Source organism: Pteropus vampyrus, unplaced genomic scaffold, assembly GCF_000151845.1.
Source record: "Pteropus vampyrus isolate Shadow unplaced genomic scaffold, Pvam_2.0 Scaffold69, whole genome shotgun sequence".
Classification (NCBI taxonomy): domain Eukaryota; kingdom Metazoa; phylum Chordata; class Mammalia; order Chiroptera; family Pteropodidae; genus Pteropus; species Pteropus vampyrus.
The window spans coordinates 5,578,732-5,601,773 of record NW_011888850.1 but is presented as its reverse complement, the minus strand read 5'-3'; positions in this window follow the sequence as shown (position 1 = coordinate 5,601,773).

Here is a 23,042-nt window from a genome sequence, read left to right as displayed (position 1 = left end):
AACTCCAAAACCCTGTAGAGTCCAATTAGGAACAACTTCTTGATTTATCTGAAAATTTAACATTTCAATGGAATTTTATAAATAGAATTTTGCAAAACATGAATCTCACTAATGCATGATGCCTCTTTCCTTATTACTGTTGTTGCCTTCAGTGCAAAGCCATAGCACACATTCGTGCTGGCTGTGTGTACCCTGCCCAAAGGTGCCCAGCCAGGTAGGTGACTGGGGACCGAAACCTGTGTTCAGAAATCAAGGTCCGAAGGTGAATCCACTACAGGGTTGCATCCCTTTTTCTAAAAGATCAAATACTTTTACTGATCGCAAATAATTTTCGTAATGCTATTTCTTTTTATTATGCATAAGTGTTCAAAAAAGCTCAGAGAAGTGGATACACCACGAGCAGGGGAGAGGGAAGGATGTAGGAATGATTGTAAGAGTAACACGAGAGATCCTTGTCTTGTTGGAATGGTTCTGTATCTTGACTGTGGTGGTGGATCCACAGATATGCACATGTGATAAAAGTGCATGAAACTTACACATACACATACACATGGATACATACACTAGTGAGTATAAGTAAAGCAGAGGAAATCTGAATAATGTCAGTGTCAATAATCTGATTGATACAGTGTTCTATAGTTTTTGCAAGATGTTATCATTGAGGGCAACTGAGTACAGGGCATGTGAGATCTCTCTTGTTTCTTACAATTGCATGTGATTCTACAGTTATCTCAAAATTAAAAAAAAAATAATTAAAAAAATAGATACTTCAGACTTCACAACAGCTCTGCCTTTTACAGGGTGATCTTCTTTCTGTTTGTGGCAAAGCTTCAACTTTCTCAGCTACTGAGAAAAAGATGAATGGCTCACCTTGTTTTGTTAATAATAGCATGACTTGGCCAGGACTGGAGAGAAATAATTCTTGATCACTGTCAGTACATTAAAATAACCTTATCACAGAGATTTTTTTCCATTGACATTTAAGAGAGAATATAAATATGGGTGTGCGTGTTTTAAGCAAGCCCCAAGGGACAAGAGCTTGAGATTACAAATCTTCAGAAGTGTTTTAATAGTCTGTCAAACTCAGTTGACAATGTTTTATCAATTATGGAAGCTATTTCCATAATGATAAAATTAATGGTTTCGAAGGAGATAGAGAATTTCTTTGACATCTAAGCATAAAAGTCATCCCAGGGGGGTTGCACATAAATCAAACCCAGCGCTCCTTCTGTTAATGAAGAGAACCCATTCCAAGAGCAGGCTTCAGTTCCAGAAACATCATTAGCAGAGAAGGAAATAATAAAGAATATACAGGGAAAGTTTCCAAGATGTCAGATAAAAGGCTATCCAGATTAAGAAAATATTAAATAGTAACTAAAATGAAGTCAGGCATCACAGAAAACACACACCACTGTGGTGATGGTTCAGACTACACTTTTGATGATCTTTGTATCTTTAATGTGCATAAGGATTTCAGGGAGCAGAGGGAGACATCCCCCACAAAGGAGAGTGTGTATTATCGTGTCTCCCTTTCCCCATGCTTCCACAACGCCACACTCAGCCCATTATTTTCTAGAGAAATAAAATCATGGGCACATAAACCATAAACATGTCTGAGAGAGTATTAAGAAGCCAGGTTTTAAATGTTGGTTGTGTACCATGGGACTTCCCTTTTTTCACTTCTTAATTCTGCCTCCTTGTTTTCCATGACTATTTTCTCTTTCAGATTTATTTAGTAACGTCCCACCAATGCTGGAAGAAATTTGAGGGCGAGCCCCTTTATCCCTTAAATAACTTTAAAGTTGGATAAATAAATGCACATTGAAAGAGTCAGACACAAAATAGCATTTTTTATCTTCCCAAGCTATTTCAGAGAGAGAGAGAGAGATCCCTTACATAGAAGGTGCTAAGTGCCCTTGTGCTTCTGTAGTAAAACTGATGGTTTCATTTATTATTGTTAATGCTAGCAGTGACCTTGACCAGTGGGTTTGTCCAGATCAAGCAAACCCGGAGCCTTTTATTACAAAACCTCCTGAGGCAGAGCTGACTCTTGTCAAAGGCAGATGGCAGGTGGGTTTCTTCTCCATCTGCCATGTGAGAATCGCAATCACAGAAAATTTAAATTTTAATTGTTGAAGGAAACATTTCCTTATTATTTGAGAATAGTAGGATCCAATGGGTTGCTTTGGGATTATCCAGGGATCCACTGACTGTAGTCAGAAAGATAGTTCAACAAAGCAATTTTGTGAATAAATTTTATTCTTTCAGAGCCTTTGGCTAGGAATTGATGTTTCTACCATGTAAATTTTTACCTATGTAGCAAACAGGGCATTCTGCGTTCCAGGCCCGTGGAGACAGAGATCATTTATCTTTCATTTTATAAGAATGAATCCAGTGTCTAAACTGGACCTACCTAAATATCCACCCAGTGTGGCCACGTTTCTCTCTCACACCCTCTCCTTTTCCTGCTCCACAGACTCACGAAAACCCTCTGTGGATTCCTTTGGTCTTCAGATCTCAGAATAATGGCTAAAGTCTCAGTGTCATTTCCAGGCCCTGTGTGATCTGCTCCTACCTACTTTTGCAGCCACACTAACCTCTTGCCTTTCTTGACCCTGTCAAGCCCTTCATTCCCATGGTGGGACCTTATCACGTCCTAACAGGAGTCAGCCCTGAGCGCCCCAACCAGCTCGTCCCTGGTAAATGACATTCATAATGCCCACACCTCTCCTGGCAGCCCCCATCAAGTGGCAATTTTTCATCTATTTGTAAGTTTTAAAAATTAATTTCTGGCTTCTTCACTAGACCACAACTTCACTGGTGGCAGAAATTGTTTCTTTTTTTCTTGATTTCCCATTCACTCCCCAGCACCTTGCCTCATATCTAGTATACAGTGAGTATCCAACAGATGTTTGTTGAATGAATGCATAAATTAAGAATACTTTACTGATGACCAGGTTTGAGAGTGGGTGAGTGGGGGAGAGAAGGAATAAAAGCCCGTATGGGAAAACCAAAGAGAGAAGGACAGACAGACAGACAGATGGACAGATAGACAGACTATAAGTTATATCTACATATTTTACAAAAGCAGGGAAAGATTATGTAATTATACCCCAGACACAAGACAATTGTCTAATGTACACCAAACCCATGTAAATTGCAAGGAAGGTTTCATAGTTCATTCATCCAAAAACATATTTCCTGAGTACCTACCAGGAACTGCACTCAGTGCTGGGGACACAGCAAAGGACGAAACATCTTTAAGTTCCCACTCTCAGGGAGCTTGAGTTCTATATTTGCAAATAAATATTTAATACGTAAGCTGATGCCAGTGCTATGTAGAAAAATTAAGACAGTCTAGAAAGTGCTATATGAGATAGGGTGGTCGACAAAGGCTTCTTTAATGGAGCGGAGACCTGAACGAGTCCAGGAAAGAGCTTTGTGGAGCCTGGAGGAACAACCTGCCAGGCTGAAGGAAGAGCAAGTTCAAAGGCCCTGTGGCAGCAGTGTACTTAGTAGAGAAACAGAGAGGAATGTAAATGCCTTCTTCAGATGTGGGGGTTTTCATCTTTGTGCTCCCCATTGGTGCTCTCCTTCTTCCTGCTCCGGGTAAGTTCTCTTGGACCTGGCCCGGAAGTTTCTGCTCCTTTAAGCTATGAGGAATCTCAGTATTCAGGGTAAAACTATTCAGCAACCAGGAGTTTTCGGGGGCCTCACACCTGATTCTGTCTTGACCCTGACCTATTGCCCGTCTACCTCTCTCTCTGGACTGTTCTCATCTTTCCCTTTATGCCTGACTGCCAGCAGTGCCTTCCCTTGACTGTGACACTCAATCTGGTTGACCTGACCTGGGGTCAGTTTCTCCAAAACATTAATCCCCTTCTCAGGGGTGTTCCCTCAGATTGTATTAGGTTCCTGGAGTAGAATCAGCATGGGTTAGCCATCAGCAATCCTTGTTAAGGTGTTAACTGATAGACTTGAAGCCTTAGTCCTCTAGAGGAGACTTGAATGTCAAAAATACCAAGTAATTTCCAAGGCCAAAGTCATGCATCTTATGAGGATGCAGGAGATACTGCAATGGAGGAAGAAGGCTGTCCCTGCTCGGCACACTAATGTAGTCCCTGATGTAGTCTCTGCATTATTAAAACATTGAATTTGACTAGCAATGTCATTGGCAGTCTTGTATCTCCCGGAAGAGGGAATGCATGGCCTTCGATGGCTCCCTGGGTCTGTTCTGGATGACGCGCCTGCAAGAAAAAGGTGGGGAAGCCAAACACTACCACACCTCCCTCAGCTACATACCTCAATGCCCAGTGACGGTCCTACAGTCTCACCAGTGGGCTGCTTTCTATCTTTCCTCTGGAATGTGACAAACGTTTGCATTTCTCTTAAGAAGACACTGGTTAATCTCAAGACACAAAATAACATGCAGCTCCATGGTAGTTTGCTTTTAACAAGTGCAACTAAGAATTTCTAAGGGGCGGTGGAAACGATTGTAACAATGGTATAGATGGAGAAAGTAACGAAGCCTCTGTTCTTATTTATTGCTCTAACATGCTGTTAAAATAAACTTAAATATGGTAACAGAGAAGTAACATTGCTTTCTTCTAAGGTTGGATAAGACAGAAGGAATTCCTTTAAACTCTTAAAGGTTATTATTTCAAGATCCTGTTTATAAGTATCCACTATTAAAGGACAGATGAGAACCTGGATTCCAGGTACACATAGGGTGCAAGAGTACATTTGAGAGGGACAACTAAATCTTCCCATGACCTTTTCTGCTAGCAAGTGTATATATTCCATGGTTAATGATCATTAATTATCAAGTTATTGATAGAAAGTGTCTTTTTAACACTTACCTGTTTAACCTAATTGTTGGTTGTTTGAACAATAGTTTCTGTCATAGGACTTACTAACATCAAATCGATGTTTATGAAGCCTTGACAAAGGATACACTATACCGACATCTTTCTTTATTCATATCTCTATTTTTTCCTATTGAAAATACAATGTTTAGAGATTAAGAGCCTTTAATAAGATTTATTTGCTGTTTAACTCAAGACAGTGATGCTTATAAATGACTGCCTTTCTGATGAATGCATGCAGAGAGAGTATGCCAATAATTTAAATACAAAAATTCCACAGTTATGCATTTAAGTTAGATTCTTTTAATTTGTAAAATGAATGGATATATGTAAGAAAATCAAAACATAGATGGCTTGGACTTTGTGGTGGGCGTTCCCTCATTTCTGGCTGTCCTCTCTATCGGCACTCCAATTTCCTCTGAGGGATTATGGGATCTTGGGGTGCGTCTCCCAGGAGATCTGTGGTATAAGATGCCCTTTGGCTTAAATTTACCAGAAAGAACTTCTGTTGCTTTTAGCCAAGAATCCTAACCAATGCATACCTTATGAAGACCAAGGGAAAGAAGTAAATAAATAATGGTAGGAATTTCAGATATATTTATTAACTCTTAACCTGATGAAATCTAAATAATTAATTTTGGTCTATATTGCAGAGTGATTCAATGGGAAAGGAACTTTGTATTTAGGCATCAAATTATCTTCCTCTCAATAACATACTCTTTAGTTTCTTCTCTATAAATAGCAGATAGGAAAACAGCACTTCTTAATACCAAGAAACATGGTAGAAATAAATGGGTTAATATTCATGGCTTGTCTTCAGTGTCTTTGGATGGAAAGTGCTTCGTTGGGAGAGCAGATTATTATTATGGACGGCTCACTTAGGTTGAAATGACAAATCAATAGTCACTAACTTCCTTGGTCAATAGTATTTTCTAAACCTTATGTCGTCTGACCTGAGTTATTTAACTTTTTAAAATTGGGGGTCATGAACAAAAATTACCATCAAGTAGGATGCTTCTAACCTTAAAGAAAAGACTTCCTATTTATTCTCCTCTATTATTAACTGATAAAAACCGCATGAGTGTAGCCTCCTTCTGACAAGGAGTGTGTGTTTTAGGATCCTTTCTACACCAGCATCGGTAGTGGGGCTGAATGACCCGGGCAGATCCACAGTGGTGGGTGACTGCTGCTCCCCTTGCTACCCACCCCCCAACTCCCCCGACCCCAGTATTATTTGTCCAAGACCCATAAAGAGTTAGATGTAAAAAGATATCTTAGAGACCATTTGGTTTAACCCTGTCATATTTTGGGGGAGACAACAGAAGCTAGTCTAAAATAAAATCTGGGGGTGGGAGAGCAGACAATTTTTATTTCTAGTCATGACTTTAATTCTTTTATTGAAGCCATTGAATTTCTCCTGTGGACATCATTTTGAGGCATGGTGCTGGGGTCAGTGCCTTACCTACGAAAACCATGTGATTGTTTAATACTGTAAGCAACGCTGTCCAATAGAACTTCCTGCTGTGATGGAAATAGTTCGTTATCGGGACGGTTGATGTGACTAGGGAGCACTTGAAAGGTGGCTAGTGTGACTGAGAAACTGAGTTTTCTTTACCTTTTTATTGTATAAGTACAGAGCTTCTGTATATCCTTCCCCCTCCCCCAGCTTATCCCAATGTTAACGGCTTACATAATCCCATTACATTTGTCAAGACGAAAGACTCAACCTTGGCACAACACTACTAACTAACCTACAGGCTTTGTGTATTTCCACCAATTTTTCTACTAATGTCTTTTGTTCTGTTCCAGGATCCAATCCAAGATCCCATATCACATTTACTTTTTGTGTCCTCTTAGTCTTGAGGAACCGAATATTCAATTTAATTCAGTTTCAATTTGAATGGCCACACGAGGCTAGTGGCTACTGGAAGAGAAACATGGCCATGGAGTGTACAAAACACACTCATGTCCGCTGCCCTCTTTAATTCTGACAATGAGTTGACGAGGAGCCGGGAGTTCTGCCCTGTTACAGAACAGGGGAGTGAGGCCTGGAGCACCTGTGACTTACTCTTATCAATTCACTAGTTAGTGGCAAAGTGGTTGAAAGCGTCCAGAGTTTGCTGACCCTCATCTGCACAGCTGGCTTCCTGCTGTGACATGTGTGACTTAAAACTCACAGGAGACTCTGATGTAACATTTATTACAAAGATATGTGGAAAAATCTATATGTCTCAGGACATCTTTCGAAAAGCAAACAGCCCTTGGGAATAGAAAAGGTCTCAGTACTCTGGAAGGACGATGCCCCTCTCCCTGACCCCTGCAGAGATGTTGGATCCCAGACCCCTGTCTCAGGACCTCGCCTGTATTTATACTCTCTCCCTGAGTGATCTCATTCAGTTCCTTGACTCTAAATAACGTTTATAAACTGATGGGCCCCAAATTTATACCTCCAGGCCAAACCTTGCCCTGAAACTCCACCTGCTTCCTCCTACAGTCATGTGACTGTCTGATGGCATCTGCAACTGAGAATTCTAGACACTGCACCTTCCCCAGGTAGCCCAGGCCAGGCTTCTCCAAGCCTTCCTATCTCTTAAATGGCACCATTGCTTCTCAGTGACTTGGACCGAAAACCTAGAAGTTGTTCTTGATTCCTTCCTCTCTGAGTCTCATTTGCTACATCCAAACCATCTGCAAAGGTTGCTTCTCCACGTATATCCATGATCATTCGCCGTTTTCGAAGCCTCATCTTTTCTCACCCAGGCTGCCGCCACAGCTCCTTATGAATCAGTCTCCAGTCAATTCTTATAATTTTCCTCCTTAGAATCATCTAGTGGCTTCCCATTGCCCTTAAAATAAAACCTAACCATCATGGGATGGCTTAAAAGGCCCTGGATGAATCCCTATCTACTCGGATGTCATTCTCTGTATCATGACATTCCTGCCAGGGCAGGCTTCTGTCAAACTGAAAACTCACACCCTACAAATAAGAATTCATCCACCTCAGGGCTTTGCAGCTGCTGTTCCCTCCGTCTGGAGTTCCAGCTCCAGATCTTTGCATGGCTGGTTCCTATTGCTAGTATCAGTTTAATAGTCCGCTCCTCGTAGAGACCTCCCTCGACTGTCCCCTCACACTCTACCACATTGCCCAGTTATTTTCCTGGTAGAAGCTGTCCACTCTGAAATGATCTTACTTGTCCTTTTTGTCCTCTTGGTTGTCCCCAAGAATGTCAGCTCCATGAGACCAAACAGGCCTGTCTCTCTTGAGCACTGATTCTCTAGGGCCTGCAAATGTTGGGTGCATGGTAGAAGCTCAACGAGGGTCATTGAGTGAGCGAATGACAGAGGGTTCACACCCCAGTATGTGTCGGGTCCTCCGTAGTAACGAAATCCATGCCTGTTGCCTGGTTAATGATTTTTTAGTGGCACTCCAGGGTCAGCCCATTATTGGGTCTGTCTCTCAGGTGAGATTAACAAGTGGACAGCCACAGTTCCCTGGGCCTCACAACCATGTGGACTGCAGAATGATACACCGGAAGTCAAAACCATTGCATTCCATAGGCTAGGCTAGGCAAGGCTTCAGTAACAAATACCCTCAAACCCTCAGTGCCTGAATACAACGAAGCTGTTTGCTCACAAAATCACATGCAGGCTGGCTCACCCTCTAGGGCACCTCTTCTTCATGTGAGAATTCAGCAATCCAGAATGTTTGATATTATGATGCTGTTATCACAATAAGTGGCTTCCTGGTCTCACAGCAGGCCAAGAGAGAGCTGGCAGTTCACACAGCAGCTTCTAAATGCTTTGGCCTAGAAGTGACAAACACAATTTCTGAGCACAGCTCATTAGCCAGAACTGCCCACAAGACTCTAATTGCAAGGGGACTTGCAGTGTGGGGGAAAAATGACAATTTGGTGAGTGGAAAATGTCTCTGCAACAGTCCACACTTGAACACACATAAAACAACTGACACTTCTCCAAGGGGGATGATTTAAACTCTCATCTAGTCATTGCATCCAGCTCTCAGACCAGCATCTCCAGGGGGAGGTGCTGTGTGTATGTAGCATCTCCATCAGGTCAGGATGAAGCTCATAGTGGTCCAGAGACCTATGAGCTAATATGACAAGCTATCTGCTCTTCTCCTCCAACACCCAATATACAATAGTTTATAGGGACAGGACAAAATACACTTCCTTTTAGAAAAGAGAAGGCTGTGGGACACACAGCAATCTCCGGTCAATAATAGGGTGTGGGTTTCTCTATGGTCTTTGGTGCCACTTCTGGAAGTTTCTTCCTTTTTCATTATTTTCCTTGGTCAAATATGAAGTGAGTTTTGGGGAATATGTCCTTTTAGAGAGTTGCATAGCGTTCTCAGCCTGTTTCCTGTTTGCAAAATATTGTCTCGAATAGTCTCTTTCAAACCAATAGCAGTTTTCTCGTCTATCTGCTTCTAGTCAAGTCTGTGAACCAAAGAGCCAAACCCGTATTCTTTTAGAAAAAATGATCTAATCTTTATTTCCCTTAATTTCTTACCTCCATGGCCCTCCTTGCCTCCACTTTATGGTGCTGTCTGCTTTGGGGAGAAAACTACTCCTTTCATAAGATTTTACCTTGAGTCTTTTTATCCAACAGAAAAGTTTTATTGAACACCACTCCATCAGTCTGATTTTTTTTCCCTTCTGAGTTGTTTTGGGTCTTTGTTGCTCAAATGTTTTCTCAGTACTATTAGGAATTAAGTAGTGGTCCCTTGACCAATTTCATTAGGTCTCACATTTCTGGAGTGTGTTTCCATTCTTTTCTGCTTGTAAAAGAGCCTGTACTTTTTGAGCTCATCTCTTTCTTCTAAGACCTTGTCGCACATAGTCTGTAGCAACCTCTTACCCTGGGACAATAGACTGCATAATGTGGAACATCTTTCTCCAAAATTTGACATTAGTTTTCTCACTGCCCGCTACCTAACCACTGACACAGGGCCACACATTTCAATTCTGAGTTCTTTTGTTATGGCAGCACCCCTGGACTAGGTCATCTCCAAGATCCCCTCAAACTGGAACGTTCTGTGATTCCAGGGTGATGCACCTTGGTGTCTCCTACAGTAGAATCCTGTTGCCAGAACACGATGGTTAAGTGTGTGCATTACATCAAAAAAGAGATCAGTATACAGAGTAAATAATGATGTATATTTTCTTCCTGGAGTTGCTTAGAAAGATAGAGCCGAAGGAGAATAAAGAGGCAGGAGGGTGATCTTCAGTTATCAGTCCCCCATGTATTTGGTGTCACGGCACCATGAAAACTTAACGTAAGGAGAGCAGAAGACAGAGAGCAATGGAAAAAGCAGTATGGCAGGAGAAGGGAGGGAGGAACAGAGTGCTGAAGAATGTCCCTCAGAGGAATAATTCCTATAGTCAGAGAGAGTGTGGTGGGCAGAGGTGGGAGGGAGTCCGCCTACCTTTTCAAGCCCTTGGCAGCTAATCAGGCAAGGAGTTTATGGCAAGTTTCAGCAAATGACTCAACAACCAAAAAAAAAAAAAGAAAGAAAAAAGAAGCAGGATTAGCAGTTAAAGCTCGGGGTTTTAGAGAGCGCTGGCAACGCCACACTGCCATGGCTTTCTTTAGGGTATTCGAAATTCTCTTAATCCTGGGCTTTGTAGAAGCTGTAGCCAAATTAAGGGATGAGACTCACGGTGGGGCCTGGTGGTGCAGTCAGAACAGCAGGACCCAGGGGCCATTCGGCTTTGGGCAACATTACTTGACAGCTCCAAGTGTCACTTTCTTCATCCATAAATGGGGATAATAAAAATACGTAGGTTGCGGTGAGAAATAAATAAGATAATGTACATGAATAGTGTATAGTTAGTGGAGAGCCACCCATCAACTCTCGATGTGGGCTTCCAATGGACATAGTTCTTGGCCCAGAGTGGGTATGGGAAGGTGGGAGGGAGGGTCACAGAAAGCGTTCAAGAAACCATTGACACATAATAGGAAGGTGTCAAAAGGAGATTTGCATTTTAGAAAGATAAGTGGGAGACAGCAGAGTGATGGAGGCAGGGGTATTGTTAGGACACTTGCCCCTGGTGCAGCAAAACACAGATACCAACTGGAAATGCGAGGTAAGCAATGCGAGGTAAGCAAGGCGAAATCTGAAATTCATCTTGTGTTCTCGATGTAGGCTTCCGATGGACATAGGTCTTGGCACCGTTAACTCAGCTAGGGCTGTCAGGATGAGCAGCAGATCAGAAGCAGGGAAGGAAGATGTGTTCTTTTGGTGACGTGGTGCTCATGTTATACCCAAGTGTCCACAGCAGTAGAATACATGGACTCGAGAGAGGTCCAAACCAGAGGAGTCACAGATATGGAGTCATCAGTGTATGTTTCATCTCTTGGGGAGCAGGGATCGAGTCAGACGACAGGACAACTACAACTAGTACAGGAGGCTTGGGGTGAGAAGAAAAATGTTTCCAAGAGGCCTGAGAAGAAGCAACAGACTAGCAGAAGGGAAAATCAGGAAAGAATTCTTACTGAGCCCAAGAGAAGTATGAATATCAAGCAGAAAGTTACCCAAAAGGTCAAAACCATGCAGAAATCAATAGGATATCCATGAAAGTTGTCACTAAACACAGCAATTCATTTGCTGGTCAATGGCCATTACGAAAAGCTATTGTAAGACACTGGATTGCAGAAGGTGGATTTAAAACATGGAATAGACTTGTCAAACGTTGAATTGAAAGGCACTGGGTTACTGCCATCATGGATTAGGCCTTGAGCCTTGAGGCAAGAGTAGGAGATGCTGGAGAAGGAATGAGCTCTGGTATTGGGCTTCCCAGTTTGGCTGAGGATCAGTGCTTCTGCGGATGGATCTAGAGAGGAGGCTCACTTTTCTCAGCCTGGTTTGGGTTTGCTTTTGCCAACATTCTTCAGCTCTAATCCATTATCAGTGAGTGTCACGCTTTTGCCATATATAGAAACAGTAAGTGAAAATAAAAATTCACCGTGGGGGTGGATGACTCAGGTGTTTGGCAGTGGGGTACGTGAGCATTTTACCTTTTGTGGTGAAAGACCGAAGGCCCCCGAGGCGAAAACCGCTGTCTGGTTCTCCTCATTGGCGTCCTCCTCCTGCTGTACTTGTGTGTAGCTCCAAGCACGCCGCCGGTACCCACAACAAACCATTCATTAAAGCTAGCTTTGGGTCCAGGTTTGAAAAGTCCAAAGTTGCCACATGGAACTGGGTGTGTGTATGTGAGAGAGAGAGCTTCACAAACCATTGCAGCCATTGCCTTGCTCATTCACCCACTTCATCTAGTAGCAGGTACTGGAGCCCACATAAGGGAAGAAACCCTGTTCTTGGTGGCATCTCCAGAGTGCGGTGCCTTGTGCCTACCAATAATAGACATTCAGAAAGTACCCATTGACTGACAGTTGGGAGGGATTAGAGTGGTATATTTCTTTAATATTATTTTCTTATTTAGTCATGTGAATTGTATCAGCTAGAGTTCAACCAGAGACACAGATCCAACACATATATATAGAGAGAGAGAGAAAGAGAGACACAGATCCAATATATATATATATATGAGAGAGAGAGAGAGAGAAATATTTATTACAGGAAATTGGCTTATACTGTTAGTTAAGCAAGTCCAAAATTTGCAGGCAGAATTTCTCCTCTCCCTCTCCTCAACCCTCTCTCCTTCTGTCTGTTTCTCTGTGTGTGTGTCTCTCTCTTCCTGGGAAGTTTCAGCTGGTTTTTAAGGGATTCTCACTGATTAAATCAGGCCCTGATTACTGGTATAATCTTTCTTACTTAAAGTCTACTGATTAGTGACTTTAATGACATCTGCAAAACTCCTTCACACTCACATCAAGATTAGCGTCCGATGGAATAACTGGGAACTTTAGCTTTGCCAAATTGGCAACAAAAAAGCCATCACGTGAGTTTAAGAATAATGTATTAGAGACTCCATGTATGAATAAAAAAGAACAGGGGTGTGTGAGTGTGTGTGTGTGTGTGTATGTGTGTGTGTGCATGCGTGTGTGCGCGCGCTTAGGGAGAGAGACGGAGAGAGAGATGGAGGTGTGCGGGGTGGCTGGAAGTCATGGGACCTCCTTGCTCTCTCTTTTGAATCTGAGGTCTCACAAAAGTCTGGGGCAGTTAACTGGTATCTAACATATTGCCCAGGAAAACCATGACCTGAGGTTCTGTAACCTTGACACACTGAGGAAGAACCAGTTTAATGTTTTAGGTAGATGGCAGGTAACCCGAACCAGCGGTCCACCTTGCTTCCTTCACAGCCAACGCCACACCGCTGGACAGCGCTGCTTTGCGGTTCCCGGCACGGTCCTTGCTCCGGGTGAATTTCTCCGTAGTGGCGCCAGAGGGCGCCCGAGCTGAGGAAAACGCCGCGGGACTAAACGCCGCGGGAAAACGCCTGGCAGGTGCTGCGACGCCGGCGTCGCGGGGGCAGCGAGCGACCCGGCCCGCCCTGGCACGGGTACCTCCCCTTCCCCGGGACACCTACCAAGGCTGCCGCCCTTATGTGCACGTTTCGGGGATGGGCAGACGGGACCCATAGGAGCAAAGAGCTGGTCGATTTGCTTTCCTTCGTAAGGGGTGGGAGGGGCGTGTGTTGGGGAGGGAGGTGGCGGCCCCAGGACAAGGGCGGAGAGACCACCGGACATATCTCGTGCCTCACTTGTCAATACTATCGGCCTCTACCTCCTCCTTCTGAAACCTGTGGGCTTGTCTCAGTCGTCAGGGTGTAGGAAGGCCCGCTGTCCCGCGAAGAAGTCACTCGGCTCCAGTTGCCTCTCTGAGACCTCCCGAGGGTGCGCACGGACCCGGCCAGGACCAGGCTAGGTGCCACCGCCGAGGGCATCTTATCCCGGCTGCGGCAGACTCGGCGGCCCAGATGTGCATTTCTACTTAGCCCCACCTCCCATCAGCAACCGTACCCCCTAAAAGTCAGGGGCCCAAAGCAGAGAGGCAGGTCTTTTCCGTAGTTGTATTTTTTAAAAATAAATCTTGAGAGATTATAAAGGATGTCTGTTGCAGTTGACTAATGTCACCCATCTCCCCTCTCTCTTCCCTCCTTAAAAAATGCAGTCTTAATGAAATGCTTTTAAAAGCAATATAGATTTTGAGGGAAAGAAAAATCACTAGAGGACTTCAACCAAGGTTTTAATGCAACGGCAATACTAAAAATAACGGGCATGGATGGCTTTTTGCAATACTCAAAAAAAAAAAAAAAAAAGAAGGTGGACGGTGAAGGACAACAACGATCAGACAGTAGGAAATTCTGAAGAATGGCTACTGCACTCCTAGTTTGCACAATAGGGACATTTAAACACTCAGGGAGACTGAGCAGTAAACACTCTTCTCACTCAAACGTAACCGAGGTCAGGGAGGGAAGCCCTGTTCTTCTTTTCTTGTCTGATGTAGGCACCTCGTGGCCTCAGCTTATGTGTGGTTTTAGAAAACTCTGACAGAAATGAGTGTCTGGGAGATTTCTCAGTTGTCAAGAAGCTTCTTATATTTCCTAAAGAAACTCGACCTAGAATCATTGCATCGTGTCACAGAGCATAGAGAATTAAAAAAAAAAATATATATATATTTTAAGACTGTAACTAATCCTGAAACTTAAATATGGGAGAAAGAATCCCACGTATGAAAGTCTGTGAAATTTTTACGGGAAATGTGCAAAGATATTGTGTTTAAATATTCTCAGATGATGAAAAATTGGGATTTTCATCTCCCCCCCGAAAAGACTCAAATAATTTTCAGACGTCTATTTCCAGACCTCTCCTCATAGACTGCAATTAAATAAAAATAACATCTTTTTTTGAGTCATTTAGGAAAATATTTATATATCAGTGAAAGCAAGGAGATTCTTTGAAAGATGTTGCTAATACATATTTGAGTAAAGCCAAACCTTGTATTTATGCTGGTTTTTTTTTTTTATTGAAATTGAAGGCTCATATTAAGGATTTTGCCTTCCTTTATAAACATCAGCACAGTGCTGTAACTTCCTTTATTTGCAATCAGTATATCCCATAGTTAACAAAGAACTTTTTAAAGAAAAAATGTGCCCTAATGAAATTCAGTACTTCTTTATAAAAAGAAAAAAGGATCTTTTATATGCATTTTTATATGCACTAAATATATAAGCATAGTTTGTACCTGGTAAAGTTGATTTCTGCTGACGGGGTAACCCAGGTAAATCAACATAGAGCCCATAGCACATTATAGGCTACATTTTATTGGGTTTTACCTTCAGGTAAAGGCTTCTATTAAGAATGTACAAGTGCCTGCATACCTAAACTGCCTTGTTTTCCACAGCGCTGTATACATAATCTCTTTAAAACTTTTTTTAATCAAAGCTTGCTATATTGAATACATTTAATTGGAATCCAGTGGGTAAAAAATATAAACATTTACTGCTGTAGAAAAGTTTTGATTAGTACTTTCCATTAGCAAGTGTTGTCGCGTAAACCCCATAACAGTCTATTTGCATTCAGACAAGAACTGACTTAGCAAAACAGGTGATGCTTTCAACTGTACAAATATATTATTTCCCATAAATATTTCTAATGAAAGAGGTGGTCTGTTTCAGAGGAAGTAGCTGCAATGAAGACTTTTAAATAATTGGAAAGAAAATTGTTCCCAACCTTGATAAGTTCAGGCATGGAGGCTTGAAGGGTGAGTTATTAGGTGTGGAAAGGTAGGGTCTAGAAATCTTCTCCCACGTACATTTTAAAGTAAACTGCCCTAACGCGTGGCAGAAAGCATCTGTGAAGCACTGCCATTCTCTTGTGTCAGAATCTTACCCTCTCTTCCCCCGTCCAAAAAAAAAAAAGTGACCTTGAATACAAAGAAAGGGTGTTTTACCCCAATGAAACGTTTCAGGAAAATGAGAGTTTATGCTGGAATTTTTTGACTTGACTAGAAATGCTAGAAATTTGAAAATAAATAAAAGAAACACATACACACACAAAAATGCATACTTTTACAGAAAATTAAAACATAAAAAATTTTCAATTCTCTGAATTTTTTGGTTAATCTTCGTCCAATGTTTATCTATTCATTTGGACTTTATTAGTTAACAATACAAGTAAAAATAAGTAGAAATAAGATTTGTGAGAGACTCTGCGTTCCCTTTCCCCATTTATGATTCTTCAATTCAAAAAAGGCTCCATTTCTCTTCAATCGTGTGTTTTAAATCTGGAATCAGGATGGGAGTAGTTATACTACTGGCTGTTTCCTATGTAGCAAGTCAGTGCTCTGTGTTTCATAGATGACCGGCCTCTGAATTCACTCCACGAAGCCTGGCAAAGTCCCACGTACTAGAGCCAGAGGTCTGAATCTAGAGTTTTCTAGCAAGTAGTTTTGGACTATTCTTAGAGTTAAGCGAAGTGAGTATCTTCATTTTTGTTACGATTGTGTGTGTGCGTGTATGTGTGTAATGGGAAGTGGGCACGAGGAGACAGAGCAGCAGGAAAAAAAGGGAGAAAAAGAATTGAGGACTCAGAAAATCTCTGCTTTGGTACAGTGCACGTTCTCTTCTATTATCTTATTGACAACAAATTTAAAGAAGAATATTCTTTAGGGAAGTAAATTTCTCCTTCTTTCTTTTTCAAAATGGGTCACAGTTGTAGCAGACTGTTCTGTTTTATTATCGTTCAGGTGTAATGTTTCTATTCTCTGGCCTACTCTGTGTGAATAATACACACACGACTTTGTTTTTCTTTGAATATCATCCGTTGTTGGCTGACAAAAAAAAATTGCGAGTAACATCTTATTCTTTGTCGCATCCCAGTGTTCTTTCTTTGCAAAATCGATACCTCCATAATAATGAATGTAATTCAAAGACAGCGGTGGACAATATAAATTACAATGCTTATGCATAAAAATAAAGTTATATCATAAGAATACCTTGCAAAAAAAAGAAGACATTTTATATTAGAAATGTTTGATTTGGTTATGGTGACAGAATATGTTAATATAGTCTAATCAAATAGTAAAAAGTCGAGAAGAGCAAAATATGTAAAAGAATCTCAATTTTCAGATGAAATATATTTGATTACTACTCATTTAATATTCTACCAGTTAACATTTTATTAATTAAATCCAAAGTTATGTAACGTGTTACTCTTATAGGTTAATCAAAGAAAAAATTTAGTTCTAAGCAGGAATAGAATGCAGTTATTTTACTTTTCGGTAGAAAAAGCACACTTTCACAGTGTTACTTTCTAATGGGTTTGGCTGAATAATTATCGATAACTTCCATTTGTAAGAAATAGCCTTCTTTGCATCTAAGAAATGCTTTATTATGTACATTATAATAATAGAATCTATAATGACAATTATAGATAACCTTTTTGTTAAGCACCTATCATGTGTCTGACACTGCACAGAGTGGGCTTACACGAGGAATAAGAAGGATACAGTTCGTACCCTAGGAAGCATGGTCTAGTGGCTTCGGGAAAGTTAAACCAGTCTCCATGTAATCCAGCTTACTTGTTGTTTCTTAATAAATGACTTTCAAAATGTAACTTCCACTCAGCTCCAAAAGAGTGTTTACAAATTTTGAATTTGTGGGGTTTGAGTTAATAAAATGTTTCCAGAAAATTTCCCCAAACCGTTTAGGTTGAGAATTTTAAAACAGTCTGAGTATGTGGTGTATTTACTCCTTATCACTAGCTTTGTATCTTGAACATATTTGCTCTGTCTTCCCGTAAAAGTGTCTTTGAGCACAGACACCTTCTAGCCACCCCAGGATCTTCGGTGCTGGATAACAGAATGAGCTAATACAGTTTCGAAATGCGCTAAAATTCCATATTAAAAAAAAAAAAAGTTTAATCGAAAATCTTATTTTTTCCATACAAAATAATAGGGATTCTGAACTAAAGTCGCACCATAAAGAAAAGTGTAAAGAAGAAAATAAATATCCCTCATAATTCCGCCCAACACTCCAGGATAAACACTGGTACCATTTTGACATACAGGCTATTTTTTTGACATACATTTGTCCAGATACTGTTTTTTGGATGTACGTGAACCTTTGAAAAACCAAAATACACATTTATATTATACAGTCTAACCTACTTTTTCACTTAATGTATCAGGAGCATCTTCTGAGATTGATAAATACAGGAGCCATTATTCTTTTAAAAGGCTTTAGTGTATTACTCCGTATAATAATACCAAAATTAATTTAATCGACTTTCTATAATTAACCATTTGTGTTGTTTTCAGTGTTCGTTTGTCTGTTTGTTTTTGGTATGAAACAAAATTCAAAAAAAAAATAAGTAACCTTGTGTTACATTTCTTTCTAGAAAGGACCAGTTTAAAAAACACCATGCAAACAATCCAGATGGCATTTGTGATCACATTATTATTCTGCTTTCACGCATTGTTCCAAGGACCTCCCGAAGACGAATAGTTCTAAAGCAAATTTGGTTTTCTTAACTCAAGTTTGGAGTGTCAGGAAAAGCAATCATGGGACACATGAAATCTGCTTGCATTCCTTTTTGAGTCTGGGAATAAGACGTTCTGCCTGTACGGAAAGTGTAACATTCAGCACCATTATGCCAAATGATCAGATAGCACTGACAATTTCAGATTTCAGTGAAACCGCATATTGCTGTGAGAAAATAAATCTATTTCTAAAATCAATTACCTTGTTACAACAGGCAGCACTGATGAAGTTTCAGAAAAGTTAAGAAAACCCTAGTCCTTATTTAGAAGCGATCTGTGATGGACATAAGGAACTTTTAAAAAGGATTAATGTTTGTTGATGTCCAAACCACAAAATCATTGCTTAAAAAAAAAAAAATCAAGAAAGCACAGAGAAAAGTAAATGGCCAGAACATTTCACTAATGGCCTTTATTCTTTATCGCATCCCACAAGGTCTTGAAGAAATAACAGAACTGCTTTCCTTGGCTCTATGCTTTCTGCTCATTTCCTGTGACATGAGATGTGATTTTTTAGTGGCGATCTCCATTGTCATTCACCTATGGCCTCTAGACCAAGGCACTGACATTATCTAGAAATCTGTAAAGTAAAAAACATCCAAGACCCACTCCCTGGAGATTGTGTGCCCAGGAGGGTACAAACAGAGGGACATGAAGATCACTAATCAAAGCTGTGTGCATTGTGTACAGAAGGTTCTAGAAAGAGCAGGAGTGCTTCTGAGTGTCCCTGAGTGAACATAGATTTTCATGTTGCCAAGGAATTTTCTTATTTCTTTGACATCTCCAGTTATAGGCTGGATTAAAACCCTTGGTCCTAAATGAAAATCCAGGGCGGTTAACTCCAGCCTTTTGCGAGGTGGAGAAGGAGGCTGAATTGTCTTTGCTTTGCTGCTTTCTATCTCCTATCATCTCTCTGCTGACAAATGGCCTGGTATGTGAGCCACATTTGGCTTACTATCATGATCATTCTGACTATAGCCCAGAGTTGCCTGAACAATGTCTTTCTCTGTCATATTTTGATAGTTCTCTACTATTTTCCTAACACAGATGTGGAAGGGTGAGCCTCCTAGGGGAAGTCACTGTTTCTTTCCTGAGATACTCACTAAGGACGATTAATGTCTTAGCCAGGGTGGGGCTAGGACCCGGCTGAAATCTTGGCGAGAGCCTGCGAGTGGACCCCACCTAAAAGCTGACAGAACACAAGGTCCTGGTCCAAGCGGTTCCACCCCAGTTCCAGCTGATCTGGCTTAGTGGATGAAATGGCATCTTTCCCTTAGGAATCTCCATTCCTGTAATTTCACTCAAGAGATATGCTGCTTGTGATAACAGCATGTCAAAAAAGACAGCCTTGTACTCCCAGTCCTTGGGTGACCTCAGATACTGGAGACATAGCCACAATCCTTCTCTCTTTGCAGAGGGAAAGCTCCTGAGAAGTCAAGATGCCTTTTTTTGCTTGCGGTGACCACTCTGTGCCCCCCGACAGACCATGGTGACCGATGTGGGGCCACATGGCCTTGGGGGTGTGTGGGGGAGAACGAACGGAGTTATTTATTATTCCACTGAATTACTGCTGAGTGACAAGGGCTCCTTGCGTCCTAGCAGGCTGGCATCCACAGAACATATTTTTAACATGAATTGCAAAAGAAATAACAAAAATATGAAATGGCTAATTAGTGAGCCATTTCACAAAGGCCCTGCCTGATGACAAGTTTCTTGGTCAGTCTTGCCATTTGCTAATTTCCAAGTGGGATGAAATCAGACTCCATGAATCCAGCACTAAGAGCTGGGGCGGGGGCAGGGTGGGAGCAGGGAAAAAAGAAACAAGGCCGAAATATTCAGTATACCTTAGTGCATTCATAAGGTATTGGGTGAGTTAATTGCATTGCGGAAAGCTCTGGGGGGAACTTCAGTTTTCGGTGGGAGGTGTGGACCCATAGTCACATAGCAAGTGATTCTGGCCTACTCGACTATTTCTGAGATTAAAATATTCCCTGCTTCATGTAAAACTCCATGCTCCTATCAGGTATTTTTTTTTTTTTTTCATATTAACCATGCCTAATACCTGGAATGACTCTTTTTCTTCAATGCAGATAAATAGTAACATTGTTCTCTGGGAGATTTTAAAAGCCTTCTGAGCAGGTAATCGTGCTCCTAAAGTCACATGAGGATCGAGGCCTAAGGCTCTGTTCATCGGTGTGTGCTCATACCCTTGGAATTCATAGCAAAGATGAAAAATGGACAAAAGAGTTTCACCATTATTTGACAGTCAAACGCTTAAACAGCTCCTTACTTAGAGGTTGGGCACCCAGATGACAGCCTGGTGGCTTCCACGAAAGATCGTTTAAGCATTCGGAGGAGACATTATGAATTGCTGTATTGTTTGCCCTTAACCTGCGTAAAGGGAGAAGATTAGTTCCCGAAATGGAATGGAGGGACACACAGAATAGTAAAAAACACAAAGGGACTTAGGTTTCTCTCTTATCTCGGTATTTATGGGCTAACGAGATGACCTCCTAAGTCCTATTAGGATTCTATTTCCCTTGGCATCATATATCCACCTTAGGACCTCTATGTTTTGGTCAGTGTTTCACTGCACAAACGATCCCAAAAGTTAATGGCTTAAACCAACTGTTTTATTTTGCTCAGAATTTCGCGGGTGAGGCAGTCGGAATGGATCGTCTGGGCAGTTCATCTCTGATCCACATGAAGTCAGCTGGGCTGTTCCCAGATGGCTTCTTTATTCATGTGTCTGGTCCCTCTGTGCCCTGCGGTGGCAGCGATGTCTCTTCCCCTCCTTCTTTCTCCACATTACCCTCTTCTCTCTCGATGTGGCATTTCATCCTCTGGGTCCCCTCCACGTGCCTTGGTTTGTTTGTTTGTTTGTTTGTTTGTTTTATGGCATAGTGGTCTATGGTTTGTTTGTTTGTTTGTTTTATGGCATAGTTTGTTTTATGGCATTGTGTAAGAAGGTAGGCACCCTTCTTACACAAGGGCTTGATTTTAAGGAGCAAGAAGTAAAAGCAGCCAAGCCAGTGAAGGCTTATGCACAGAACAATCTCAGTATTACTTCCATGGAATTCTACTGGCAAAAGCAGTCACTGTAAGCAACAAAGTCTAAAAGCTCTGCTCAAGAAAATTTTGTTGTTACTAAGACAGAACCTATAAAGTCTTCATTTGCCACTGTGACATCCAGGGTTGCATTTCTGTCGTAAATTCTGAGTCTCTGGAATCTGTGCCCATTGGGAATCTCCGTGTAAATCACTTCCATTCAAGCATGCCCCCCACTGTGAAGCCCACCAGGCAGATCTGTCATGCCCCTTCTCGGCCTCCAGCACTGGGCTTACTTCTGTTATATCACCTGTCAGCCTACTCTGGTGTTACCTGTCCATCTTCATGGATGAACTGTGAGTTGAGGTAGGAGTTGTGTCTCATTTATCTCTATAATATTTAACTGAGTGTTCTCTCTTTTTAAATTTTAGCTCAGTTGAATTTATTAAATCAATTGATTTAATAAATGAATAAATGTCACCCTGATAGCAGGAGCTTGGCTTCGTTCACGTTGGTTCAGATAGAAGAGTGTAAACTAGAAATGAAATCATCGTCCGCCTAGTGGGACTGTTCTGGTCTGCATGAGTGGCACGGAGAACCCGCGTTTTCAGATGCAGAGGTGGGAATGAACAAGCTATGAAGGCCGCGAGATCCAGCTTTAGCGGTCTCTCCTCCACCAGCATTCATACTGCATCAGCTCCTGCATGGATGGGCTGCAGCTCGGAATGGATCTAAATGGTTCCTTCTATTAAGGAAAGCACTGGCATGTGTGGCTCCCTAAATCCTGAGCCGATCCGGACTAAACGTTTCCTGCTTCTAAAACACCTAGGAGACTTAGTGCAACGAGGTATAAGTACATGTATATGTGTATATGTGTATGTCCACACATATACATATGTAGAAGAGATGTGTGTGTGTGTGTGTGTGTGTGTGTGTGTGTGTATAGAGAGAGAGAGAGACTGAGAGAGACAGAGAGATAGAGACAGAGAAAGAGACAGAGAGAAATGGACACACAGAGAGAGAGAAGTTGCTTAAAACATGACTTGATAACATTAATGATAAACATGACGGCTTTGTTACAAGGAAGTTAAAGAATGGACTTCAATACTTCCCAAATCTAGATCCTACTATAGGGCATTTTACTTATACATTTTTTTCTAAATACATTTTACCAGTAAAAAGGAAAAACATAAGGATAAGGCCAAGAAGACCTTTTCCTACTTGGAATTGGAGGTGAACCAAATCCACACCTTCTTCAGCTGATAATGCCACTGCTAAGAGAGAAGTAAAAGAGCCATGAATAGCAGCTAACCAGCCTATTTATTTCCAGAAAATAAGATTTCATTAAACATTCTCTTCAACAGCTCTTACCAATCCAAGGATTGAAACCACTCTGGCTGCCAAATGGGAGCTCTCAGGAGGAAATGATCCCGGAGAAAAAGAATTGTATCCGCCTCCAAGTAGGAGTTGGGAAAATAGGGAAACAAGTATGTTTTGTCTTATATGTAGTAATTTTAAAATTCCATATTCAGCTCTTCAGTGTCTATTTCTTTCCTTTAGGCTGGATGTCGCTTTTGCCCAGGGTATGTTAATGTAACTCTTTTGGTGTTTTAATTACATTTCTGCTGTTGATCACCTTTGAGATTTGCTGGCTGTCTATCATGAAG